Below are 16,137 nucleotides of genomic sequence, written 5' to 3'. Positions count from 1 at the left end.
ATCATTGTCAAAACTCCCAACCATTAGCTTGTCCTCATCTGTGTCTGATGAGGAATCACTGTCTTCATATATTGCCTCGCCCTCAGTTCCATCTATGGCATTTGAAATGCCACACTTCTTAAATGACTTGACAATGATCTACAACCACTGTATAAGACGCACCCAGTTTTTAGACCCCAAATTTTTCGGGAAAGGGTGTGTCTTATACATGGGGAAATATGGTTCATGAAACTATGCTTACTCATGCCTATCCTTCCTAGATTTGTGACCCAGACCACAAAATTAACACTATATGATCTGTGGTTTAGAACCGTACGTTTTTCTATGTCATGGTGCCCAAATACAACTGAAAACTGGAACTACTCCACGTAGTTCTCACGACAACTAATACAATTCTAGAATCCTGAAAGTATCGCAGGTACTCAATACCTTATTCAATACCTTACTAGCGATATAAAATATTCATTCATGTCTCTTGTTTAAAAAAGCATGTTTTAAAACTTGAGTGAAATTAAACCCATGACACAGAAACAACTGAGAAACAGCACCAAACCAACCCAAAACATTAGGACACTTCTTAATATCCTGGTCACTTCTAAATATAGCCGTACAGTCAATAAAGACCACTTGAAGATGGGTAACACACAATTTTCACACAGTGTGAGTTTGCTCTTACTGTTATGCATGACAAGGGAAGGTGGGACATCCACAGTCTCCTATATGCCGGACAAATATATTCCATTTCATTTTCACACAGCCCCGGAGCTCAGGTAGAATTGTCTCATTTACAGGTGGAAGAAAATGAACCCAGGTATTCTGACTCCACAGCATCACCCATTAGGAACATTACCTCCCACTTCTATTTCTTTAAAGCCTTAACATTCAAAACAACCCGAATCTCAGATTCTCAGCCAAGGCAAGGAGGTGAATCTACTATATTTACTCATACATTTAGACAGTGTTAAAATAATGATGATGATGATGTAGTTATTTATTAAATATAGTATTTACTATATGCCAGTCACTAATCTAAGAGTCTCATGTATATCTTCTTATTTAAATCTAACAGCTACCTTATGAGGGAGATTCTATTATTCGGTTTCACAGATAAGAAATTGAGATTTGAGAAGTAATTCTTCTAAGTACTTTGCCTGTACTCTCCCAGCTAATTCAATTTAAAGGGAATATTGAAACCCAAGTTTTCTTAAGCCAAAATCCATGCTCTTAACCACTACCTATAATGCTAAAAGTGCCATCTAAATAGGGAAAGAAAAAAAAAAAAAAGCAAAGTATATCTTCTTTCCCTCCAACAACATCCAAAGAGTTTTTAGCAGTCCATGGATATGTTCTATTATATACTTATTATTCATTCCTAGTTATGAATAAGGATTAAAACATCAAAATTATCAGCAATATCACTAGAGATAAAAATGACACCCAAAAAGAAAAACAGTAGTTTAGAAATTCTCCAAAACAGTCATACCCTAGAGTTCCTAAATAGTACCCCTATACTAATTAAGTATATTTGTATAGAAACTTATACCTTATACAACAGACGGGAGCTGTCTATATAACTACAGAATCAATATTACCAAAATCAGTGGGTTTTTTAGGGGTGGAGTTTCTCAAGCCAGAGCTGTTATAGTCCCTCCTCTCTTCCACTTCCAGTTGAAACCAATAAAGGCTGTTCATACAGTAAAAAACAAAACCACATATACACATACACACACACACACACACACACACACACACTCTCTCTCTCTCTCTCTCTCTCTCTCTCTCTCTCTCTCTCTCTCTCTCTCTCTCTCTCTCTCCCCCCACACTTAATGTCGTTGATAGGTTCTTGGAAACTGTGACTTCAATTGAAATGATGTGCAATAAAATCAGTGTTATCACAGGTTAATTGATATAAATAAGAGTTACATTCCTATGGTATATTTCTGGTCAAAAAACACCACTAAACTTCAAAATAAAGACCCAACACACTTCTAACATTAAACCCTGAAATAAATGTGAACTATAGATACATTTAAGAAAGATTAAAAATACAAGTAAGATGATTATTTTCTAACCTACTGATGCCAGTTCAGGGTTGCAGGTGGCCAGGGCCCTTCCGGCCGCTCAAGGTGAAAGGCAGGCACCCAACCTGGACAGGACACCCTTCAATTATGGGGCACACTCACACACACCCCCACACTAAGACTGGGATAATTAGACACACTGATTCACCTTGGTGCACATCTTTGGGACGTGGGAAGAAACTGAAATCCCCAGAGAAAACCCACACAGAGATGGAGAGAACATACAAACTCCACACAGACAGTGGCCCCTGCTGGGAATTGATTTTTTTTTCCATCAACGTTATAACAAAACAATATTGAACAAAACATTGTTCGAGGACCTGCACTATGCTGTGAAGATCAAAGGAAGATAAACAGCTCTTGTTTGCTGAATGGGTGTTGAAAACCACCAACTCCCTGTTATTCGCTATAAAAACAAGAAAAGTAATTTAGAATAAACGGTATTAAAGGATATGCTACCAGACTTGGTATAGAAAACAGCATCTGAGTCCAACTGGTACAATTCAAACTCCTTTTCCAAAAAGAACCATAATATTTAGAGCTGAAGAGAGCACGGATGACTATCCACCTCCTGTTACACATACAGGAAAACTAAGCAAGCACATTTCTACTTGGTGACAAGGAGGTAAGAATCCATGTTCCACGGTTTTTGGTAGGGGCAAAAAAACCCTAAAAATCAAAGAGAAGCTAAATAGGCTAACATTGTGGAGGGTTTCCTTTAAAATATGAACAAGTGCCTGAATCACACACATTTAAAGGCTTACGGGAAAACACCTCCATATTTGGAAACAAGGGCAAAAGATCAAGAAGCAAAGTAGGACCTCCTTGACAGAATTTCTTTTAAAGTTTGAAAATCAAGTTTTACTTTTGATACCATTAAACACATTTTGATATAAAGCCTTCTGGAAAACGATGTGTCTTTGGCATGTCTGCGTTCTCATCCCTTGGATCTGCCCAAAGGGAGAAATAATCACAAGGGTATGGAAATTTAAACAGATAATTCACAGGTAGAGACCGCCAGCTCCTACAAGGCTCAAGCAGGGGATGCGAAGAGCACAGTGAGAACTGGGGCAGGCAGGTATGTGCCCTGGGTAAGGGGTCAGCCAATCGCTGCTTTGCGGAAGTGCAAGTCCTATGTTGCCATGCTTCCAGTCTTTTAAGAAGAAAAATCAAAATCCAGATTTCCATGTGAAATCTCCAACACACCACACAAGACACTGGCCCTCTGTAGGTGAGCACTCGTCAGTGCTGGCTTTGATCGCCCTTCTTTCCCAAATGGGGGCATGAGAGATTGGAAGAGTCTCTTTTTAGGCTAAACATAGTCCCATGTACATGTGGACATCTTCAGTCCCCTCTAAGAGATTCTGAAAAGGCCCTCTGCCTGGGGGGATGCGGGAGAGACCAAGTATGCGGCAACCTCACTGCTGTACTTTGATGGTCTTTTTGCCGCTCCAGCTCCCGCCAAAGCCTGCTTCAGCGCCTGGCAAACGCTGCCTCACAGATCACTAGAAACATGAACCAAGTAAGCAAAACAAACCACAGAGCAGTTATTTTACATGACTTGCATGGAAGAAATCTGTTAACTATAGGTGAGTCATAACATAATAAAGGGCTCAATTAGGCTCCGAACAACACACTAGTGTTTTCCTGGTCTTAGCAACTAGCTCCCTGGGATCTTGAGAGAATATAAGGGACATAAAGGAGCCTGCTGTCTCGTCTCTGTCTTACCCTTTACGAAAAGATAATTAATCTTTCTAGAAAATTAAACCCAGGTTGCCAGATGGGCTTTTTCAGGGTAAATAATTCTTAAATTACCAGGATACTAATGAATGGTGCCCAAGTGGTCTTGAAGAGTGAATGCCCCTACCCAAAACGGTTAGCTCAGTCCCCAAAAGGTGATTCATTCAAGGGCCAAATGTTGAAAATTGAGAATCCTTTGAGATTAACAATAATTGTATTATACATACTTATTAAAAAATAAAAAATATACTCAAAGAAATCTAGTGTCTATTTAATACAGAGGAAAGTACCTATATACATGACAGATACATTACTTTTCAATTTTTATAGTACATAAAACCACCTGATTAGTCTCTAAAACTCAACACTGAAAAGTACAGCAATTATGAGGCTGGAACTCGAAGAACGCCTAATGATCAGATTAGGCTGCTTATTTTCAAATCCACATGCAAGAATGCCTAAAATGACCTGGGAAACACTTAGGCTGAAAATGGTATGTCAAACAATTCCTTCAAAAACCTGCTGAACTTAATGCCTGCTTCCCATCTAAGTGTCCTAAGTGGGAAATTCACTCCCATAGCAAACAGTTTCCCCCCATCTGCTCCACCAGGTTTAAGAGATTATCTTTCAGACTCCAGATCACAGTGAATTGTGTAGGAAGTCCTCTGAGCGGAGCACCATGCAGGAAAATCCCCGCTTTGCCCCAGTCCTCCCTTGTGCTAAACAGGACAAACATGAGACAAAAGATCCTGCCCTCGAAATGTTACCACCTGGAGAAAGACACAGAATGATTCCAAGGAGAAGTGCTGAGACTACAGGTTCATAGAGGAGCAAGTCACCTCGAAAGGGCCTGAGTGGCTGCAGGGGGGCCCAGGAAACATCAGCGGGAAGGCCACAACCCAAGGCTGGGGAGACAGTTAACCTGTCAGGAAGGCAACTGAAGATATCTGGATTTTTATCGTGAAGGTAATGAACAGGTACTGAAGATCTTAAACTAGGATAACATCATCTGGTTTTCATACAATAAAATCACTCCTGTGTGGAACAGTGTGGCAGATCATTGGAAGAGAAGGAAAAAGGGAGGAAGCCGATTTAGAAAAAAGCTGTAATTGTTCAGGAAAGTGTTAAAAATCTGAACTAAAGGAAGGGCAGTGAGAAACAGAAAGGAGCAGCTTTCCACAGATATTTACAAAGTAATGTTCATAGGATAAAGTAATATTCAAATGGGTAAAGCAGGGGACAGAAAGGAATTGAGGCTGGTGACCAGGAGGAAGGAACAGAATGTTGTATGCATGTGAGGAAGGACAGGGGGAGGCAGACATAATGACATCTGTTGTAAACAGGACACATTTGAGACGCCTGTGCAACATCCACAAGGAAAGTCCAATGGCAGTTGGATAAAAGGACCTAGAGCTCAGAAAACTTGGGTGCTTTAGACTAGAAAAATTAGTCTGGTGGTCATCAGTATTTCAGTAGTTGAAGCCCAAAGTGCAGAGGAGATCACCAGGGAAAGGCTGCAGATGGAGAAAAGATGGCCAAGGGCACAGCCCTGGGGAGGGGGCGGGAGAGGCAGACTCCAAAGGAGATTAAGGCATGTCCGAAGGGGTAGGAGAAAACCCAGACAACAAAGGAGGGCAGTGTTTAGGGGATGGTGGGCAACAGTGTCAAATGCCACAGAGAGGTCAAGCAGGCTACACTCCAGAGCATTCCTTGGCTTGGTCTACCAGGCGTCCACTGGGGGCAGTGCCGTGGAGTGGTGGAGGCACAGGCCAGCCAGCACCGGTTCAGAAAGCGGGCGGAGGAGAGAAAGCAGGCACAGAACGTTTACCTCGTGTCTCCAGAGCTTCAGATGAGAAGGGAGCAAGAAAGCAGCGATTGAGTAACACACAGGAGCAGGGAAGGGTTTGCTTTGCCCTCTCAGCTAGGAGAGGCCTGACTGTAAGCACAGGCTGTTAGGAAAGAGCCAAGTGATGGGAAAAGGTTTAAGGTGAGCAAAAAGGGCGGGCGTGCAGATGGGAGGGTAAGAGGAAGAACAGCGCCTGCTCTGAGATCAAAAGGAAAGCAGTAATGGTGCATATAGACAGAATTTGTTTGTTTTTTGGAATCATCGTAGGTGGAGCGAACTGAGAATTTAAATATCTGGTGGCCTCCTTCTCTTTTAAAAGTAAAAGCAAAGCAAAAGTCCTCAGAGCAAGTGTACGGCCAGTACAAGCAGAGCTGAGTTCTAGTCATCCTCTCATTTGAATCATCTATCTATTGGGCTGTTGGAAAAGTCATGACGTATTTTTTCTATGTGTTTTGTTGCAAAAATGCATCATGACTTTTCCAACAACCCAGTATACCACCTAACATCTGCGTGATTTATCAGGTGCTGACATGACAGCCATGAAGGAAACGCACAGAGCCCCTGATGCTTTAAATAAGTGTTACACAGATAAGCATGACTCCACAGAAACCATGTGATAGACTGAGCACCAGTAGTAGGAGCCAAGGGTCCTGGTTCTGTGCCCCTCCCCCCATCTCTGCTACTAACAAGCTTAAATCATTAAACCTCTTAGAGACTCAGTTCCACTGCACTTAAAATGGCAACTCATGCCAACTACCCTGCCTCACTCACAGGGTTGCTGTGACAATTGAGAGAGAAACAAACAAGCATGTGCTTTGGAAGTTAAAAGGGGGTGGGAGAGGCCGGAAAATATTTCCCAGTGCACACGTCTTTATGAAGTGAAACATTCACACCAAGGATTGCCAATCTGTGGGAATGCGGCTCTTCGGGAGTGGGCCTGCAGCCCCGATGCCATCAGGCAGGGGTGGGAATGGAAACTGCTGAGGGCAGTGGTGCTCTCATCTTGGTAAACCAGTTTCTAAAAGCTTGATAACCCCTAAGCAAATGCTTTCTTCCCCTAGGCTTTTCATTGGTTTATTTTTAACACTTAAAAATCACATGTTTTAAAAACCACAAGGGGTGGCCAGTTAGCTCAGTTGGTTAGAGCACAGTGCTCATAACACCAAGGTTGCCGGTTCGATCCCCACGTGGGCCACTGAGTTGCGCCCTCCACAACTAGATTGAAACAACTGCTTGACTTGGAGCTGATGGGTCCTGGAAAAACACATTGTTCCCCAATTTAAAAAAATAAATAAATAAAAATTTATATATATATATATATATCACATGTTTAGGGCCTTTCTTCACCAAGAACATGTTAACCGGGAGTTCCTGGTCCCTTGGAGCTGATCCCACCTACATTCCGCAAATATACCCCAATAAACAAGTTAAGGATACGTTCAGAGTCGTCCTCCTTCATCAACATCACCAATTCCTCATTTTGATAACCCTCGGTCTAAATCCTTTTTCCTTAAAGCCCACTTCCAATGTTAATTGTGATCACTCCTACCATCACCTGCTGGGCTCTTACAATGTACCAAGCACTGTTCTGAACACTGCATACAGACTACCTCAAGCTAGTAGCCTCTCGGGACAGATGAAGGCACTGACGACACAGCCAGGTTAACGTTCCTTGCCTGAGATCTCACAGAGTTGTAGCACCATGATGTACTTACTGCCTGCCATGAAGCCAAAGTAACTTTTTTTCATTAAGGACTCTGGTTCGTGGATAAATTAACCAATTAGCAATGAAAGAACTTCAAACACTGGCTCCATTCTCGCCAGGAAGGCTCATCTGCCCACTGCCCGGCTCTGCCCCATCTCCTTGAACCACAGGCCCAGCCACTCCTACTAACTAGGCTTCTCGCCATGTCTTGCCTCCACTCCTCTCGCCGATATCCAAGTACTTCAAAAGTCAACTCTAAAAAAAATCTACAGCTTCCTCTTTTGAGAGGCAATGTAAATGTAGGTGTCATAGTTAAGGGTGTGGACCGGAGCCAGAACACTTGGATCTGGATTTACAGGGCATTTCCGGCCTCAGTATGCTTGGACACATGAGAACTGTCTGGGCTGCTGTAAGACTCTCAGGAAAACAGCGGTAATAATAAATAGTGCCTATCACAAGGCAGGGCGGTGCACATGAGGGAGCTAATGCACACAAGGCATGTAGAACAGTTCCCACTGCACAGTGTGAGCATTCTACAATCAATAGTCCCAGGCTGATTATACTTTGTATTTTTTACACTATGTAATAAATTTACTGTGCAAGTAAGTGTCTTTCTCTCCCATTAGCTTCCTATATAACAAGTAGATGCTCAAAGTTTTGTTGACTTTTAAAAAGGCTGAAACCCAGAATGTACAAATGTGAATTTTTCTATGACCAAATTGTTCCTGACAGGAAGGACTGTTTTTAACATTTTATAAGAATGTCCAGATTATCTGATAATAGGAAAAAGAGATTTTTCACCAGTTAACATGTTCTCAAGCACGAAAAAATGTTGGAAGTAACATAAGAAACTAATTACAGCACAAAATTCTGTAAATTTTTTTTTCTACTATGCAATAGCAAATATTTGCTTTTGGGTGGAGTATCTAAAAAAAATCAAGCTGTAAGGAAAAGGAGTGCCCACAAGGCTTGCGCTTCTAAGAATGACTGCAAGAAACCTGAAGAACACAGGAGGCTTTCCTTTCTTAATTCGTGCAGTTCAATTCAAAGTCTTGTCTGATATGAATTTTCAGAGTTCTATTATTTGTACATTGGAACAACAACAAAAAAAAAGACCTAAGGCGATTTCTCTAAGGGACAAAGCTAGAAATAGGGCTTCTAATTACTTAAATACTGAGGCCCCTAGATTAAAACATTAAACCTCAAAACCCTTCAGCCAAAGGGATTAAGGAGATTAGAATGGGCTTGACAAATTACCACAGGGTTAGGGGGGAAAAAAATGTGGAGAGAAAGTAGGCCAAGCTTAAAGAGGGCATTAAATGAAGTTTAAGAGAAAACTAATGGTGGGTATGAACGCTTAGCGTCGGGGGAGGGGGGGCCATTGTCAACCTAGTGATTTCCACAATTAAAGAATGGAACAATATCAATATAAAAATAGCTGCTTATAAAGTTCTTGGGAAATGTGAACATGCAGCAAAGTTAACCTTGGAAAATAATGATTTTCAAACAGACCTTGGCAAACTGCAGAGGAGAGACACAAGACCAAAAAATAAACTTGTTATGATAACACGAAGCAGGATCCTCTCTGAAAAGGAATTCTGCTGAAATATCTCATAAGTATTGGTCACACACCCTCCCCCACCCGCCCCACGTCCCCAAACAGCCCAAATCAAAACCACCAACTCAGCCATCAACAGGACTCCCGTTGGAATATCTGGTTTTCTGTCCCCAAAGATTATCAGTTGGCTCAAAATAAAACACAATTAATCTAGAGAAGAGCTAAAATGACTCGGGTGGCTATGTGAGAGCCTGGGAGAGCGCACAGGCTGGAAAAATTCTGAAGAATTGAATGTCTACAGCTTGGCAAAGGCATGACATGAGAGACCCAGGCGGGATCCAATAACCCTCCACAAACATCTCAAGTGTGAAAACAACAAGAAGGGACAGGAATTTCTTATCCTGGTACCAAATGTACTTCTGGCATTTTTAGAAGAACTAGAAAAGAAAACAACTCTAATTAATACCACCCAAAAAGATTCTCAAGGCTTTCTTTCTTCATGGGCTACTATAAGCAATTCTACTCTTTGCACTCACTCATTTCTAGCAGTTTTAGAGCTTTTCAAAAATATTTGGCCTATATTATTTTAAATGTTTCCTTCAGAGTTTAAAGCGTTTCTTCAAACTCAAAAAAATTGCCAGGATCAGGAAATTAAAGGTGGCAGTTTCGCCTCAGCTTTTAGCTGGGGAAACTGAAAAATTTGAATTTTCACCTCCAGTTTGTAAAAATTGGCTCAAAGGGGGGTAAAAAAAGTACATTATTATAAAGGCAAAACAAAATAATCTACAGGCCCAATCTAGCCCTCAGGCTACTTGCAGCCTCTGCTGTAAACGTGTCAGTCACTTGCTACAGCTTTTTAACTTCTGTATTTACATTGCTTTTTTGGGGGTGGGGGGGGGTGTCTAAAATGTTGTCATCTTGTAAGCAGACACAGGTTACTTACTATTTTCATTATTGCTCATAGATTGGAAGTGTTCCGCTCTGGACACCCAGCATCATCAGGTAATTGTGTACACAAATAACCTTTTCTTTTTGCTATCATTTTCCTACCATCTAAGTCATGTAGGTCTGCCCAAATTAACTAAGAGTTAGCTCATGGAATCTAATTTAAATCTGCTATAAAGGAATTACTGAATACTATAATAAAAACAACATTTTCAGAAAACCAAAGAAAGCTAGATAAGGTCGTATCAGAAACTTAACTTTCCCCACAAGCTTGAAAATGTTGGGGACACAAGAAAGGAAAACATAACTGGAGAAAGAGTGTTGTCTTGGGGTCCCACTCCCTAGTTTCTTCCCTAAGGCTACTCTCATGTCCTACTTAGGACAAAAAGCTCCACAAATTCAGAATTCAGCGGGGTCCTTCTGCCAGAGGCCCACCTGGGAGACTGAACCACTAGAAGGGGGCACTTCTTTAACTCCTTACGCTCTGTTATCACCTCTTCTGAAAATAGTTTTAATTTCCAGGCTGTAGAGCAAATTCATGAGAATCACAGATAAAGATTCTTGAACCCACCTCTATGCCTGCCAATCAATCTCCTAGGGTGGGGACCGGGAATTTTTATTTTTAACATTTTGTATTTTTAACAGGCTTCCTCCAGGTGATTCTGATGGACCGCCAAGTTTCAGAATGAATGAAAATGTTCCCTTTGATCTACAGTACTGGTCTTACAACACAAGAGGACTTGTAATGGTCTCTCGGTATCACGTGGCATAAGCCATTGGCACAAGCCATTGGCACACCTTGTTCCCTCTCTTTGGAATATTGATGTTGCTTAATTAACCCCTAACACACCTTCTATGTTATGGTCTGAATGTTTATGTGTCCCCAAAATTCATGTTGAAATCCTAAACTCCAAAGGTAATGATAGTAAGAGATGGGGCTTTGGGGAGATTGAGTCATGAGGGTGGAGTCCTCATAGATTACTGCCTCGTAAAAGAGGTTCCAGAGAGATCCCTACCCCTTCCACCAGGTGAGGACACAGTGAGAAAAAGCCAGAAAGCAGGTCCTCACGAGAACGTGACCGTGCTAGTGCCTTCATCTTGGACTTCCTGCCTCCAGAACTGTGAGAAATAAGTTTCTGCTGTTTCTGAGCCACCAACTCTGTGGTATTATTCTGTTAGAGCAGCCTGCATGGACTAAGGCAACCCCACACTTTCGTCACTTCTCCTTACTGTTCAGGTCTTGCTCAAAACAGTACTTCCTTAGAGAAGAATTTGCTGAGCACCTTCATTCTAAGTCACAGTCCTGCTTTATCAATCTTATAATAGCTTATGAATTCTTTTATAGCACTTTTCAAAGTTCTTACACACTGATCTGAGTTATTTGAATAATGTCAGCCTTTAACTACATAGATAGCTCAAGTCCAAGAGGACCGGAACCACCTGGCTTTGCCCACCACTGTAACAGCAACCCCAGCACTAGGCCTGACACACAAGAGGCACTCCAGGTATGTGAGTTCAAAGGTGCAAAACTGACAATGTACATGACAAAGAGTGAGCTTCTTAATTGTATTGAGTAGTCTAGCAGGATACACACCACAAGTAACTGCCTGTAGGGTTAGATCATTTCATAACAGGGAAGTTCCTCTTTTCCAGGTTCCAGATAATAAGAGAGCTAAATATGGAAGTAGGAAAGGCTGTTTGCACATATAAATGCAAAGTGAATCACAGTTTTCCACCGGGGATTATTTCAGGTAGGCTGGCAGTTTATTGAAAATGGAAGGCTCATTTTATGAGTTGCCATGAGTCAAAGTGATCCAATAATGAACGCACAGCTGCAGGTGACACTTCAGTCTTAGAAATGAGGTGGAAGCATTTGGTAACAGGAAAAGTTCCTAAATGATGTCATAAGAGGCCTCAACGAAAAGAGCAATGCTTTGAGGAAATCCGAGACCATCAGGACTCCAAGCCAGATTTAGCTAGAGCAGAATGGAGTAGGACCATATAAGGAGATAGAAGTAATGACAAACTAAATTGATAGTAAATTCTGCTAGGTTCCAGTGAGTTATTTGGATGCAAATTAAGATAATTGTACCATTTCCATGTATACTTCAAACCGTAAGTGAAAAAAATAGAAATCTGTAATTTCCGTTTATCTATAACAGGTTCTCAAGTTTTCAAGATGATCTTCAGTTTTTGCTTCTGAAAACTTAGCAGGTCCTCATTTCTTCCCACCCACTGCCCCTTGCCATAGGTGAAGCTGAGGCAGGAGGGGTATGATTCAGGGCCTTCTCAGGTATACCTGCCTAGTCCCACAGCCTTAAATACTTACTATATGCAAACACATCCCAAATTTATTAGCTCCTGTCTTAACATTTTCTCTGAGTTGGTCTACTGTTTATGACTGCCAACTCATCATGTCTTACCTGGATATAATAAGGCATCGAAAACTTAATACATGATCTATCCCAAGCTGTTGGTTTTCCTGCCAAACCTGTTCTACCCACGTCAATTCCATCTCAGTAGCTGGTATCATCCTAGCATCCCACATCAAAAATTTCAAATCAAAAATCAATAAAAATAATTTTTACAACCTACAAGCCTCCCTTGATGCCTCACGTTTCCTCAACTCATGCCCTCTCCCATCTCCAGTCAATCACAAAGCCTATCAGTTCCGCGCCCAATACAGCCAGAATTTGCCCACTTCTGTGTCCACTGCTACCATCCTACTCCAAGCCATCAGCACTTCTCACCCCCTACCTATTCTCCCTGCTTCTAACCTTTCCCCACCATTCTCCACCAAGGAGTTACAATGATCTTTTTCAAAAAAGAAAGTAGATATACCCACTCCCCTGCTCAAAACCCTCCGATGGTCTCCACTCAACTTAACAACATGCCAAGGTACAAAGATCATAGAACTGGGAGTTCTAACTCTGGCTCTGCTTACTAACTATAAATTTTGGCAAAATGAAGTGACTTCACCCTCCTAGGCCTTATTTGCAACATGAAAACATTGTATGTTTAGCTTTAAATTCTAATATTCTAAGTCCAGTATACAATTTGATATACCCATTTCGGCTTATCTCATTTCTCCCTTTCAATACACTGCCTATTTTAGTTCACACATCCTGTATCTAAGCACTCCACCAGAGCCCATGCTCATGAACACACACAGAGATGCCATGGTTTTTCTCTCCCTTTCCTTTGTTACCTTTAAACAGAGAAGAAAAATAGAAAGGGACCTCAACTTTCCACTTGGGCAGGTCCCATCACTAATGTGTGCCTCTCCACTGGAATTTATCCACATGAGATCAGTCAGTACTGGCTATGGCCTCAGATGGCTCATTTTAAGCTGCTATACATCTTCCAATTGACACAAAACGAAAACTGACACACCCAGAGAAAACCAAGTGCAGATTCTTGAGGTCCAGGCCTCTATCAAGTCAGAGGACGGGCCTGTTGATAATCTTTCCTAAAACCCTAGAGGAAAAAAATTAAGTTTTAACTGTGAGAATGATTTATCCCATAAAAGCATATCATTTTTTAGGAGCACCAACTAAAACATACAAACCGAGTCTTTCCCATGAAGCGAAAGGACAGAAAGCAGAGTAAGGAAGCCGTACTTATGCAGCTGGAGTAGGAAGACACACCCAACAGACAAGACGCCTGTCCATTTTGGGTCACTTTTTAACATACTGTTTCATGGAAGCAGTGGGGAAGAGGAGCAGTGAAACAAACCACAAAACCCTCACACTCAGAAAACTGGGGAAGAAAACTTCCTCTGACTTGCCTTAGGACAAATTAAGCAAATAAAGGAAAACCACTGAGCTGCCCCATTCCCCTTCGCACAGCTCTACCGACAGCCACCTTCCTGTCCTTCCCCTCCTCCTCTATCCTCTGCCCCAGTGCCAGAGGAGTCCAGGGTATTACTCATACTCTGGTTCTATCTTCAGAGTTCACCTGCTCTGGGGTCAACTCCCTGCGTTTTCAGTCCCCCATCTCTAGGCTTTCCTTAGAGTCACCAAAATACTTGAGATTTTAAAATTCAATCTACATTAAAAAAAAAAAAAAATTGGGGGAGTGGGGGGGATGGGCAGGCAGAGACAGTGTGTTTTTCCAGGACCCATCAGCTCCAAGTCAAGTAGTTGTTTCAATCTAGTTGTGGAGGGTGCAGGTCAGTGGCCCATGCGGGGATCGAACCTGCAACCTTGGCGTTATGAGCAATGTGCTCTAACCAACTGAGCTAACCGGCCGCCCCAATCTACATTGTCTTAAAAACATAAAAATATACCCACTGTCCTGGGTGTGTGAAAATTAATGGTACTTTACGTCTGTGAAATGTGAGATCTTTGTTAGAAGAGCTGAATAAAATCCCAAACCTAGCCAGAGAGTACCAATCTCACTGCTTCCCAGGTCTGCTCCCCTTTCATTCCAAGCTCTTGGTTCCTGATTCCCTCAACAAAGGACACCATGAGCCCTCTATCTACCTGACCCCTCAGTTTCACTGCCCAGGGGCTCCAAGGGGGCTGCCACTGTAGCTGGCACTGGCATGAGAACCCTGACCAGAAGCCAGAGGGAGCCACAGAATTAAAACGAATGCTGACTGCAAACACGGGCCAAAGACAAAAAGTTTCCATCTGCTCAATTGTTGACAGCAGGTGCATCAGTGCCAAGAAAACCCCCTCTCCAATCACAAAACTTATGGAGGGTTTTGTTAATGTCAAATGTCCACTCAGAAAATATGCAAGGGCCATCTCACATCGTTCTATGTTTGAAATTATATATTAAATAAGACCTGAAGAAATATTAACTCAGCTTATCTTTTTTTTTCACCAAAAAAGCAAAAAGTTAGCTAGAATGCTCACTCCTGAAGGGCTGAGAAACCTACTGACTGAATTTACATAGGCTGTCTCAAGGCTGACACTTGAAACTCTCCAAGCATCTAGTAGCAGATAGTTTGTACTCAACTGTCCTCAAACTGTTTCATGTGTGTAGGCTGATCTCCCCGCTAGACTGGCTGTCATCTCCCCTGGGGCAAACTAATCCTCCTTTGGCATCCCACCCGGCACTAAAGCATATGGTTGGACATTTGGTGGACCATGAAATTATTTGGGGTTTTGTCTTAAAATGGTTTTAAAGCAATTTTTAGTTGCTTAGTTTTTACAAAAACAATGAATGAATGTTAAATTGGCCCCCTGTTTTTCTTTAAGTAGGAAAATAGAACTGACATCATTTGATAAATAAAGCAAAGCAAATCCCATTAAGTTCTTTACTGTCTTAATTATAAGGTAGGCTGCTGATTGGCCCTTTCAAAGAGGGAAGAGCTCACTTGATTCTTCCTGGCCTTCATTCTGCTCCCTATCCCTAACTCCCATCACTGCACAAAATGTTCAATAAATGGCTCATTGTGGTACATCTTCATAACTTGGGGTTAAAGGTCGAGTTCTGCTGACTTGGTCGTTTCTACCATTTGCTTTACTCGCCTCTTTCTCATTTTTCCTCAGCCTCCAAACAAGACATCCGGAGACACTCCATCCAGCTCAAGAGTTGACTGTGGACAGAGCCCTAACCTCTTCTAAACCATAAGCTGATATCATCAAGGAACAAATTTTTCTCCTTAAAGATAAGAGTTATCTTTCAGCTAAGGATCCCAGAATCTGCTTTTTTTTTTTCTTTTTTTAACTTTAAGGAATTTTACCTTCTAGCACTATGTAAGACTGATATCTAAGTGCACACAAGTCTTTGAGCAATGGATATGCACATTAGAATGTTTATACAATACATGAAACAAAAACCACAGACTTTACCTTAGCAGATAAGCTTTAAAAACTCACTTCAAACATTTTGCTTTACACTACTTATCTGAATTTTGGAGTCACTGGTGCTAATTTAGAATTTCAGTGATAGGATGAGTTCTCTGATTCTCCTCATTCAAACACAATGCTGCCATTTATCAAAGGGGCAAAAAAAGGAATTTCTTTCTTTCTTTAAAAAGATACAGTATTTTGGTTACTTGAAACAGCCATAGTTGAATAACATTCTGTATTATATTTGTGACACTCTCAAATGTCACCACACCCCCACTCTTCTTTCTTACATTGTAAATAAAAAAATATTAGAAAAGAACTTTAGTTTCCAAGTTTTTTACAATTTATAAGGATCAAATCTCTAAAAAAGTTAATCCTTTGCCTCAACATTTTAACCTTGCTTTTACTTTTTTATGGTTTGGATCTCAGAAAAAACTAACTGGGGCAACAAACTATTA

The 16,137-nt window shown here is 41.4% G+C and overlaps 1 protein-coding gene across 1 annotated transcript in view; it reads right to left on the bottom strand.

The window, feature by feature from the left end:
• AFF1 (ALF transcription elongation factor 1) overlaps positions 1-16,137 on the bottom strand; it is a 211,885-nt gene that overhangs the window by 82,880 nt on the left and 112,868 nt on the right. The gene's annotated exons all lie outside the window — the stretch shown is intronic.

The sequence above is a fragment of the Hipposideros armiger genome, unplaced genomic scaffold (genome assembly GCF_001890085.2).
Source record: "Hipposideros armiger isolate ML-2016 unplaced genomic scaffold, ASM189008v1 scaffold_515, whole genome shotgun sequence".
Taxonomy (NCBI): Eukaryota; Metazoa; Chordata; class Mammalia; order Chiroptera; family Hipposideridae; genus Hipposideros; species Hipposideros armiger.
The sequence above is the reverse complement of the archived record's forward strand: the minus strand, read 5'-3'. Positions and strand labels throughout refer to the sequence as shown.